Source organism: Eptesicus fuscus, chromosome 13 (assembly GCF_027574615.1).
Source record: "Eptesicus fuscus isolate TK198812 chromosome 13, DD_ASM_mEF_20220401, whole genome shotgun sequence".
NCBI lineage: Eukaryota > Metazoa > Chordata > Mammalia > Chiroptera > Vespertilionidae > Eptesicus > Eptesicus fuscus.
Window position 1 is genome coordinate 63,885,550 of NC_072485.1, and position 13,430 is coordinate 63,898,979.

Here is a 13,430-nt window from a genome sequence, read left to right on the forward strand (position 1 = left end):
ATAGCGACCAGTCATTCCACCACTCATTCTGCCAGAAGGAAGGCTGGCCAGCAGCTGGAAGGCCCTGATCAGCCCTAATTGCCGGCCAGGCCTAGGGACCCTACCCATGCATGAATTTCATGCACTGGGCCTCTAGTAGGCTAATAAAAAACAGTGACATAATTCAATAAATCTCTGTTCAAGAAACTGCAGGTGATACATATTTGAGTCAATGGTATTTACCTTCAAGGTCTGTAAAAGTGAATAAAGCATTTATTCAAATAAGTGTAACCCCAGACATGATAACACTAAGCATGATATAAAACACACCACAGATAGCCCTGGATGGTGTGGCTCAACTGGTTGAGCTTTGTCCCATGTACTGAGAGGTCACTGGTTCTATTCCCAGTAAGGGCACATGCCCAGAAGAGGGCATGTAGGAAGTAACCAATTGATGTTGTCTCAATGTTTTTCTCTCTCTATCCCTCTCACTTCTTTTCTCTCTCTCTCTTAAATCAATAAAAACACATTTTTTTAAAAAAAGGCACCATAGATTAAAAAGGGGGCTTTAAGTGTTTGGAGAGTTCAAAGTACATAGTGCCAGAGCCTCATTTATGTTACCTATAAAATAAGAATGCTAAACTAAGTTTAAATTTTTATTTGTTAATTTGGAAATAACCTCATTAACTAAAATAGTTATAAGTGCAATAGCAAACTGGAGTAAATGGTATCAGGGCTACTTGTAGCAGTGTAATTCTGATCTAGTTAACCTATGGAGAAGAATTCTTAGGCTATTGAGGAATTCAAGAAATAGTTCAAAGGGAAATGGAATTTGGCAGAAGGATAACATGGTAGTTCTTTACTGACACAAATTGATCTGGAATATAAAAGGGAGATCCATGAGCAGTTCTCACAAAATGAGATATAGGTAGTAGTTTAAGGTTATAAATAATCAAGGAAAGGTTAGGGGACAGGAGAAAAATGGAAACATTTCACATCTTACAGAAAGAAGCCAGTAAAGATCAAGATTAAATATGAAAAGGGGATAACTGAAGAAATGAAGTCTTGGAGTTAGGTAAAAGAGAAACACATTGTTGAATGATTAACCTTAGGAAAAAAAGAACACACACTTTTCTTTCTTAGGAAGTAGAGTGAAGAATTATGTGATAGGGTCAAGGTACAGAGATTGTTGAGGTTCCAGAAGGGAATAGAATATTATAAAATCAAGTGTAAATCTGACATTGTTAAATAAATTTCAAAATACCAGAACTAAGGGGAGTTTTAAAGTCTGAAAATATTAATGTAAATAAAGAAAGAAAACAAAAAGTTTTCATTCATTCAATAAATAGTTGTTGGCCCTTCTATATTCAAAAACGTAATGATTTAAAAAAAACAACACAGAGACCTTGTGCTCAAGGAACTGTGGTAGAGAGAGATACAAATATATAAAGGTAAGTATAATACAACTAGAGGCCCAGTGCACAAATTCGTGCACGGGTGGGGTCCAGCCAGGCGCCCCAATCAAGGCCGATGGGGCCAGGCCAGCCAGGGGGAGGGGACACAGGAGGTTGGCCAGCCCTGCCCCCTGGTCAAACTCCCAGTCGAGGGGACAATTTGCATTTTAGCCTTTTATTATATCGGATGTGCAGTGGTAGAGATCCCAGAGAGTATTATGGTAGGAAAAAGAAGGGGCTTCTAATCCAGCAAGGTCAGCAACTACCTGGAGAAAGTGAGCTCTGCGCTAAAACTCTTCAAAGTTAAGAAGTTAGCAAATTGAAAGATTAGGTAACGGTATTTTAGAACAGAAAAACAGCATAAGCAAAGGCACAGGTGGAAGAACAACATTTTATTTATTTACTTTAACACATTTTTTTTTTATTTCAGAGAAGAAAGGAAAGGGAGAGAAAGATAGAAACATCAATGAAGGGAGAGAATCATTGATTGGCTGCCTCCTGCATGCCCCACACTGGGGATCGAGCTGGCATTCTGGGTGACCAGAATCAAACCTGGGACCCTTTGGTCCAAAGGCCAACTCTCTTTCCACTACACCAAACTGGCCAGGGCAAAGAAATCTTATATGAAGAACTAAAAGCAGTTTGAGATTAAAGTCTAACATAAAAGGCTGGGAGAAGATGCAATAAGGCCCAAGAAGCAGGCAGGTCTTGAGAGTCTGTATTGCCACATTAAGGAGCCTGAACAAATTAATACCTATACATTTTGCTCTCTCATATAGAATGCCTTCCTCTATCTTTGTTTAAACATATTTAAAAATTAGATCAAATTCTATCTCCTCCATGAAGTTTTTCTTATGAATCCAGCTCACACCAATTTCTCCTTTTTCGGACTGTACTTGTTGCCTGTACCATGTGATCAGTGCTTTAATGTGTATATTGCCCCATTCATTCTCTGATTGTCTATTACATATAATTTTGTACTTTTTACATCAATTTAGAATGCTTCCATTAACAATGTTATTTTTTCATTTACTGTTTCATGTTATTAAGTTGCAGTGGGAAATATGCTTTGGGAACACTTGTAAATATTTTAATTATAAGTTATGCAAAATTAAACACCTACTGTATTTTCCGGCGTATAAGACGACTGGGCGTATAGAAGATTTTCCTGGGTTAAAAAGTCTTATAGGCCGGAAAATACGGTAGTTTCTTGAAAGAAAGTATTTTATACCATTACTAGAGGCCCGGTACACAAAATTCATGCACGCAGGGGGTGGGGAGTCCCTCAGCCTGGCCTGCACCCTCTTGCAATCCGGGATCACTGGCTCCTAACCACTCGCCTGCCTGATTGCCCTTAACCACTCCGCCTGCCTGCCTGATCACCCCTAACCCCTCTGCCTGCCTGTCTGATCTCCCGTAACTGCTCACCTCTAACCACTCTGACTGCCTGCCTGATTGCCCCTAACTGCTTGCCTGCCTGCCTGATCACCCCTAACCACCTCTGCTTGCCTGCCTGGACACCCCTAACCCTAACCTCTCTGCCTGCCTGCCTCATCGCCCCTAACCACTCTGCCTGCCTGATCACCCCTAACTGCTCACCTGCCTGCTTGATTGGCCCTAGCTGCCTCTGCCTCAGCCCCTGCCACTGCGGCTTTGTCCGGATGTCCATAATGATGTCCAGAAGGTCATTTGGCTGTCTGGTCTAATTAGCATATTATGCTTTTATTATTATAGATGAGTAAAATATTCTCTATTCACAATAAAATATTTGCCAAATTTCTCCTTGTTTTAAAAAAAGGAATAGGGATTCCATATACAAGATTTTAAATTTAGAAATATTTAATTCTAAAAATGAATGGTTTGAGGCATGTGAAGGAAATGAAAGAATTGGAAATTCTCTTCATAAGGTTCATTATGGAACATGAAATAAACTATTAATGGAATTTTAAATTTAATTAGTCTAATGCAATACAAAAGAGATCTTTGGATCAAGTACATAAACACTAATTTTTGCCACCTTGTAAATAAAATGTAGGAAAATCCTTTAAGTATTTCTTAAAACACTAATAACATTTAACTAAATCTAAACTACAAATTTTTTCAGGCTGATTCTAAAGCAACTGGAAATTTATTGCTCATTGAACTTAAATTAAAACTAGGAGTTTTAGTTTTATATGAAATTAATCAGTGCCAGAGAATTTCATAAAGGCTTTCTTTTAATAACAAAATTTCCATTGGTCATATGAAAACTAAGAATGCTGAATGGCTTGCTGATATTCTCTATCATGTCAATATTAGGAAATAAAATAAATGAGTTATGAAAATTACATGAATAACTTACAATAAAAATTTTCACCTAAAATAGTCATATTACAACAAAAACATTTTTACCTTTATTATCTACATAATCATTTCCCAAAGTGTATTCTAAAGGGCACAAGGTCCATAAGATACATCTCTAAAAACAGGTTCCCTGGTCAAATAAATCTGGAAAATGCTGCATACTAACTCCCCATCTTAGAGATTAACAGTACCATCACATAGTTAGAAGCTGTTTAACCCAAATTTCCCAAGTTTATCTTGACCACGCAACACTTTAAAAAATTAATAATGCAAACTAATATTCTCAGAAGCATGTGTTCCAAAGAATGTAATCTGTAAAATTGTTCTATGTTCTCACTTTGCTAGTGTTCTGATTTACGAAATTAATTTCCCAGTAAGAAACACTATCTCCATTCAACTATTCCCAGGACTGATAAAAGAATATTAACTTCATCAAAGATATTTACCATTACATCAACCACTTCCTTCAACCACACACAGCCTTGTATGTTTACCTCAGTGTGTTCCAGTAATATGTGCTTCAAATAAAAAATAGGACCCAAGTTCTAGTCCAGTAAAACTATAGATTGTGGTTCAAGAAATCAATGTAAAAGGTCTTTTTTAAAAAGACTCTTTTTAAATGAAAGGCTAGGCTAGCCCTGGCTGAGTGGCTCAGAGTATCATCCTGGTTTGATCTCTGGTCATGGCACATAAAAGAAGCAACCAATGGCTGACTATGTGGCTCAGTGGTTGAGCATTAACATATGAGCCAGGCGGTCACAGTTAGATTTCCGGTCTGGGACCCACACCGGGGTTGCAGGCTTGATTCCCAGTTGGGGGTGTGCAGGAGGCAGCTGATCAATGATTCTCTCTCATCACTGATTTTACTATCTCTCTCTCCTTCTCCTTTCCTCTCTAAAATCATTTTTTTTTTTAAAGAAGCAACCAATGAATGCATGCATGAATGGAACAACAAATCAATGTCTTTTTCCCTATTTCTAAACTCAACAGAAAAATGTAAATGAAGGCTAGGCTAGAAAAACACAAAATCCTATATAATAAAGAGCTAATATGCTAATTAGACCAATAGCAGAACGGCCATCCGGACAACCTTCCAGATGAAGCCGGGGCTTCAAGGGCCAAGCCCTTTGAACAAATTTCGTGCATTGGGCCTCTAGTAGAAAACATCAGAGTAGTACAAAGGTAAGTACTGCCTCATGTGTATTTTATTTAAGTTGTATATACATATATTTATACTGGTCTGCATGTAAAATGTATTTCTTAATGTGGGTTGTAATCATAAAAACTTAAGAACGCACCCTGGCTGGGTGGTTCAGTTGGTTGGAGCATTGGCCCCATACACCAAAAGGCTGCTGATTTGATTCCTGGTGGGGGCGGGTACAGGAGGCAACCAATTAATATTCTCTCTTCTCTCTCCTCTCTCTCCTCTCTCTCCTCTCTCTCTCTCTCTCTCTCTCTCTCTCTCTCTCTCTCTCCCCCTCCCTCCCTCCCTCCCACCTCCCCCATTCTCTTTCTCTCCTTCATCCTCTCTTTCTAAAATCAATAAACATATCCTTGGGTGAGGATTAAAATAAAACTTAATACTATGAGTTCAAAAAAAAGTTGGGTTAAACAGACTCCTTTACTGCAGGACTTCTTAGAACCTTTAATGAATCATCAAGAGCATTTGTGACCACAGGAACCTTTTTTAATTGAAGCATTTTGCAGGACTAGTATTTCTTGGAACACAATTTAAGAAATACTGGCTTTTGGAAACTATGCATCCCCAACTGTTTTGAGGCACATAATATAAAACCAATATTCAATTTTCCCCCTCTTTCAGAATATCCACAGATTTCTCATATTAACTGCTGGTTCTTCATTAATTGGTCAATTTGTTCTTCATTTGTTTGACCAATTAATGAAGAACCAGCAGTTAATATGAGAAATCTGTGGATATTCTGAAAGAGGGGGAAAATTGAATATTGGTTTTATATTATGTGCCTCAAAACAGTGCTAATTTGATTAGCACAAAGTAGTTAGTACCTGTGTTTCAGTTCTGGCTCTATCACTTATTGGCTTGTTATCAGCCTTGCATTATTATTTATTCTTTTTCCCACAGCTTCCTCATATGTTATAAAAAGGCTAATAGGAATAGGTAAGTCACAGGTTTTGGGACTTATTTAGGATTACATGTGAACATACACATAAAGGAGTTGGCCCAGTATCTGGCATGTAATAAGCATTCAACATCTGATAGATACCAATTACTATCAGAATAACACTATTACAGCATCAGTAATTCTGAAATCCAATCAAAGCGAAAGAAACTAAAAACACTATGCTGCCACCCAGTGGGCACTCTGATGCACTATGATAGCAGTTCCTTCCTGATAGTACTGTAGGAAGCAACATAAAAACGAAAATATTCTCTCAAGTTACATCAGCACAACTTATAAATCATCACAGAGTGGGGAATATAATGTTTAAAAATTCAATAATACTTTAATTCAACCCTGAAACCAGGAAGGGTTATCATAAACACTAAAATTGACTAAAGAAATGGGTAGAGAATAAAACTATGAAGGGCTGCAGAAACAATTCCACTCCCACAGGCCGGACTGCTGTTTCAGTCAGGGTTTCTTCTTAAAAGTACAACGCAAACACAGCCACAGGCACTTACCACATCTAAGGCAACACAGCACATTATCAAAAGTTAAAGGATTTCACAGTGGAATCTTCCCGTTTTCTTCCTACATGGAATATATACCCATTACAGGCATACATTGATTGACTGGCTTGTTTTGTTATATTTCACAGATGCTGCAGTTTTTATCAATGGAAGGCCAGGCCCTCCACTTGCGGAAAGATGACCACTCGCTGTGCTGCGGTAGCCCGGCCCCAAAGCCCCGTATCTCCGAGGTGGTCTGCAGGGGTGGGTGTGGGGGACGCCCAGTCCCGTTAGGCCTGCGACGTCATTTCGCCCGGCCCTGCCACTGCCTCTGGGGGTGACCTAACTAAATGTTTGACCAAATACAGCTGGCTCATTATTTAAAAATATATTTTTTAATTGATTTCAGAGAAGAAGGAAGAGGGAGAGAGAGATAGAAACATCAATGATGAGAGAGAATCATGGATCAGCTGCCTCCTGCACACCCCACACTGGGGATCGAGCCAACAAACCAGGCATGTGCCCTGGACTGGAATCGAACCCGGGACCCTTCAGTCCGCAGACCGACGCTCTATCCACTGAGCCAAACCGGCTAGGGCCAGCAGGCTCATTTTTAAGGTGGTCATTTTGTATGGCCCGCCAAGGATGTTATAAATATCCAAGTGGCCCCGGGCAGAAAATAGCTTCCCCACCCCTGAAAGGCTCCCATACATGCCTTGAGAGTTCTGATTGTTTCCAAAAGCTAAGTGGCAGATTAAAAAAAAAAAACGATGACGGGAATCATTTAAGCCTACAATTCAGCGTTATCAGAATCGCGGGGATCTGCCTGTGCGAGGCGCTTCAGGAGGGAGATGACGGTGAGCGCTAAGGCACCCGGAGTTTCCCTGGGGAGTCAGTTGCACATCCCGCGGCGCCTGGCCCTAAGGGATTCCTGCGGAGAAGGTCAGGTTCACCGTCCACAGGTCGAAATGCTGCAATCTAAGGGCACCAGGCCTGTGTGAAGTTTTTCACAAGAACGGCCAACACTGTGGCCTTGTAGTCATAACAAAAACGTGAGGTTTCAAAATAAAACAAACAAAACCTTAAACAACAACACCAAGTAAAGACAAGATCTGCGCTTTCCTATAGGAACAGACAAGACCCACCTTACTAACCAGCAGCCCCAAAGGCCGGAGAAGCCCAAGCGGAGTGAGGCCTGCGGGCGATGGCTTCTCCCCGTCAGGTGTCAGGCTCAGGCGGGTGGAAGGTTCTGGACACCCGCGGCCAACGCCACGGTCAGGTCAGGAGCCTCCTGGGCGCGGAGACCGCTCAGCAGCCAGAGCGAGGAGGGGGAAGCTGAGGCAGCCGCCACAGAGGCCGGTTAAACCCTTACCGGAACCCCGGACAAAACGATCAGGACCGCTTCCAAACGGCCCGCCCTCAGGGGCCTCAGCCAAGCGCCTCTATCGCTCCCCAGGAAGGACTTCCGGTTCACCTTTACCCTCCATAGGGCGTTTCCGGTTTCCAGGCCTTAAGATCCCTGTGGATGGGGAACCTTGGGCAGCTGGGGCAAAATGTAGTTGACTGTTTTAAAGATACAGGCGCCTGGAAAGCTGTCTCTGGATGTTGGGTGGTTTTCTTTGTTTAAGTCCGCAGTTACTAGCTGACATATCCATGCTTGTTTGGTTTTAAATGTTTGGGGCCCTGGATGGGTAGTTCGGTTGGTCAGAGCATCCTCCCCGGAGGCCAAGGTTGCAAGGTTCCATCCTGGTCAAGGCACACACAAGATTCAACCAATGAATATATAAACAAGTAGAACAGCAAACCGATGTTTCTCTCTCTCTCTCTCTCTCTCTCTCTCTCTCTCTCTCTCTCTCTCTCTCTCCCTCTCACTTCCTCTTTCTCCCTAAAATCAATCAATACAAAAATAATAAAAATTGTACAATCTGTGGAAAGATTTTTTAAAATCTAATGTGTTACCTGTGTGTGGGGAGCAATGCAAACTGTATAGGACAGACGTCTCTACCTATTTATACTTTTTCATGTTGAATCATGTAAACGTGTTATCCATGCAAAAATGAAATGTTGATTTTTAAGTGAAACAATAAAGAGAAAACTGTAGCTATAATCATACTGATGACCACACCTATTCCAACACCTAATATATTTAAGGTCTCTTATATAAGATAGTTTTGGCTGTGCTACCAAATCTGAAAGTTCCTGTACTCAGAAGTGTAACCAGCCTGGCCCGTTTTGCTCAGTGATTAGAATGTCGGCCTGGGACTGAAGAGTCTCAGGTTCAATTCTGATCAAGGGGACAATTCTGATTGGTTGCAGGCTCAATCCTCAGTGCCGGTTGGGGAGCATGCAGGAAGCAACCAATTGATGCTTCTCTCTCTATCTCTCCCCTGCTTTCCACTCTCTGGAATTCAATGGAAAAAAATACTCTTGGTGAGGATTAACAACAACAAAAGTTTGGCCATATTTCTCAGTAAAAGTCTCTTTGGAACTCTCTTTTGACTCCCTGTCGTTTTTCAGGTCTTTACACAAATATCACTAAATTCGGGAGACCTTCCCTGACTACCATATATACAATAGTAATACCAACATACATACTCTACTTTTCAGATTTTGCTTTATTCTCCATAACACAAGCACCATCTAACATGATATATTTGTTTATTGTCTGTATCGTAGAACATAAGCTCTGTGAAGGCGGAGACAATTTTTTTTTTCACTTTTGCATACCAAATTCTAGCCAATGCCTGGCATTTAAGTGCCAAATAAATGAATGGATGGAATGTGACCTTTCAATTTGGTATATGCTAACTATAACAGTTATACTGTAATAATGACTAATATTAACTGATAATTTATTTGTGTCAGACAACGAGCTAAGTATTTTACATATGTTTTCTTAGTTTAGTCTCAAAACAACTCTATTATTATATACTTTTTGCACACTAGGAAACTAAGGTTTAGAGAGGTTCAGTTGAACTTAATAATCTCTGATCCCCTTCTAATTCTATGCAAATTTCCCAAGGGTTGGTAAATAAAAAATACCTTATTCCTAGAAGACTTATTTGAAATAATTTCTAGATTTTTTGTTGTTGCTATTTCTCCTTTTCTAATATGTTCAATACAGATATTTGCAGTTCAATGGAAAGCACCTCGGTTTCAACTGAAAATAAAATAAGAGTTTAGTTCATCACAATAACTTCATCATTAACAAGAACAATAAAATTAAACGGATCCTTTGACCTCATAAATCCACTTTTGAGATAGCATTCCAAGGGGAAAAATCAAAAGGAGACAGGAGGGAAAATAACAATTTGTACAGAGGTGTTTATAGCAGTGTTATTTATAGTAAAGAAATTTTTAAAAGAATCATCCTGAAATAGTTGGATATGTGGAAAATGACAAAATATATAAGTCTGAAAAGCAAACCCTATTGAGAAATCCAGAGGGCTCTCCCATTGCAGGGAGATGTTGCAATAGTGCCGTGCCCTCTTGTGGACATTCTGAGAACAGCACCTCAGTAAGGAATTCTGCCTGTTTGAAAAGAAAACCCAATTAATAGAGCTAAAGGGCTCTCTCACTGCAGGGAAGTGTTGCGATAGTGCCCTCTTGTGGACATTCTAAGAAAAGCACTCTTTTATTTTTTAATATATTTTATTGATTTTTTACAGAGAGGAAGGGAGAGGGATAGAGAGTCAGAAACATCGATGAGAGAGAAACATCGATCAGCTGCCCTCTGCACACTCCCCACTGGGGATGTGCCCACAACCAAGGTACATGCCCTTGACCGGAATCGAACATGGGACCTTTCAGTCCGCAGGCTGACGCTCTATCCACTGAACCAAACCAGCTAGGGCAAAGCACTCTATTTTAAAAAAAAATTTTTTTTATTGATTTTAGAGAGAGATAGAGAGTTAAAAACATCGATGGGAGTCATTGATCAGCTGCTTCCTGCATGTCCCCTACTGGGGATTGAGCCCGTAACCCAAGCATATGCCCTTGACTGTAATAAAACCCGCGACCCTTCAGTCCACAGACCAACATTCTATCCACTGAGCCAAACCCGCTAGGGTGAACAGCACCCTATTGATAGATCTAGAGGGCTCTCTCCCTGCAGGGAGATGTTGCAATGGTGCCCTCTGGTGGACCTTCTGAGAACAGCACCTCAGTAAGGAATTCTGCCAGTTTGAAAAGAAAACGCAACTGATAAACCTAAAGTGCTTTCCCACTGCAAGGAGATGTTGCAATAGTGTCCTCCTGTGGACATTCTGAGAACAGCACCCTAGTAAGGAATTCTGCCAGTTTGAAAAGAAAACCCAATTGATAGACCTAAAGGGCTCTCCCACTGCAGGGAAGTGTTGTGATAGTGCCCTCTTGTGGACATTCTGAGAACAGCACCTCAGTAAGGAATTCTGCCAGTTTGAAAAAAACCCCAATTGATAGAGCTAAAGGGATCTCTCACTGCAGGGAAGTGTTGCGATAGTGCCCTCCTGTGGACATTCTGAGAACAGCACCTCAGTAAGGAATTCTGCCAGTTTGAAAAGAAAACACAATTGATAGAACCAGAGGGATCTTCCACTGCAGGGAGATATTGCCCTCTTGTGGACATTTTGAAGAACAGCACTCTATTTTTAAAAATATATATTTTTATTGATTTTAGAGATAGGGAGAGGGAGAGAGAGATAAAAACATCGATGGGAGTCATTGATCAGCCATTTCCTGCATGTCCCCTACTGGGGATTGAGCCCGTAACTCAGGCATATACCCTTGACCGTAATAAAACCCGGGACCCTTCAGTCCACAGGCCAACACTCTATCCACTAAGCCAAACCCGCTAGGGTGAACAGCACCCTATTGATAGATCTAGAGGGCTCTCTCCCTGCAGGGAGATGTTGCAATGGTGCCCTCTGGTGGACCTTCTGAGAACAGCACCTTAGTAAGGAATTCTGCCAGTTTGAAAAGAAAACCCAATTGATAGAACCAGAGGCCTCTTCCATGCAGGGAGATGTTGCAATAGTGCCCTCTTGTGGACATTTGGAGAACAGCACTCTATTTTTAAAAACATATTTGTATTATTTTAGAGAGAGAGGGAGAGCGAGAAAGAGATAGAAACATCCATGGGAGTCATTGATCAGCTGCTTCCTGCATGTTCCCTACTGGGGATTGAGCCCATAACCCAGGCATATGCACTTGACCGGAATCAAACCCAGGACCCTTCAGTCCACAGGCCAACACTCTATCCACTGAGCCAAACCGGCTAGGGTGAACAGCACCCTATTGATAGACCTAGAGGGCTCTCTCACTACAGGGAGATGTTGCAATGGTTCCCTCTTGTGGACCTTCTGAGAACAGCATCCTAGTAAGGAATTTTGCCAGTTTGAAAAGAAAACCCAATTGATAGACCTAGAGAACTCTCCCACTGCAAGGAAAGGTTGCAATAGTAGCCTCTTATGGACATTCTGAGAACAGCACCCTATTGATAGACCTAGAGCAGTGGTCGCCAGCCTTTCAGACCTCATGGACCACCAGTAGTCCACAAACCACCAGTTAGCACCACTGACCTAGAGGGCTCTTGTCCTGCAGGGAGATGTTACAATGGTGCCCTCTTGTGGACATTCTGCAAACAGCACCCATTGGTAGACTTAGAGGACTCTCACCTGCAAGAAAGTGTTGCAATATTGCCCTCTGCCAGAGCACAAGTTGAATGGCTAGGCACGAAATTCTGTGTGTTGGCCCTTTAAGAGGGTGCCTGCATTTCCAGCCATCTCTCCCTGACAGACATAAACCCTGCTGCTTTTCAAAGCCAGTTGTTATGTGGCAACTTTTCCCACTTCTGGTGCTCTTTGCTGGGGGGCCCAGCTTGGGGATTAGACCCGAGAGTCTCAGTGGCAACATTCTACCACTGAGATATCTCTCCGGAACTTCAGCTGCTGTCTGTGGGAGCCTGGCCAGACCTTTTGCACCTGCACTCTTCCTACCAGTCTCTATGCAGTCTCCACTTTCCATCCTTGGTTATCAGGGTTCTCTCCAGCTAGTCTTCAGTTGATTATTCAGGATGGTGGTGGTGGTGGTGGTGGTTGTGGTGGTGGTGGTGGTGTGTGTGTGTGTTTTGTATTTTAGTTGTAATTCCAGTTTGGTCCTTGGGAGCATGTCTGAGTAGTAGCCACTTAGTCTGCCACCATTTTTAATCTCCCCTCTTGTGGACATTCTGAGAACAGCACCCTAGTAATAGATTAGTTGCAATACTGGCCTCTTGTGAGCATTCTGAAACAGCACCCTAGTAATGAATTCTAGGAGTCTGAAAAGAAAACCCAATTGACAGTCCTGGAGGGGTCTCTCCCTTGCAGGCAGGTGTTGCAATAGTACCCCCCTGTGGATAATCTGAGTACAGCAGTCTAGTAATGAATTCTGTGAGTCTGAATGGGATGACTCAACTGTCATTCCTTCAAGTAATATATCAAATATATATATACTGGGGCCAACTATGACCCAGCATTGGGAATACATCAGTGAACAAAACAAAACTTCTCTAGAAACTAAAGATTTCCCTCTCTGGTTGGTCCTGCATTGGTTCAAGTCTTCCATCATAGAACTAGCCTCCTTGTGGCTTGTCAGCCTGCAGCCCCTACATCACTCTCTGCCCTTTCTACCCCCTGAATTGGACAACGCTCTTCAATGATTTCCCTGGGCCCTGCTCTACTCACCGTCCCCTTTGAGCATATCTGTTTATGCTCAGAGACTTTTAACAGTCTCCCCTCCCATGGTCTACATTTTCTTGCCAGAGGCTGCCTTTACTCGAACTGGTTCTCCTGCCATGAATGCTCTCCTCTAGCCCTTTCCTGGCTTCATGGTGTGCCAGTATTTGGGAACCCAAGTTCAGTTTCCAGTGAGCCATGCTGTCCTTTCTGATGCCCCCTATCTCCCTCATGGCCCAGTGCACTTCTGGAGGGTCCTACTCATCTCTGTGTAGCACTCCAACTCACACCCTGCACTCAGGTCCTTTCACT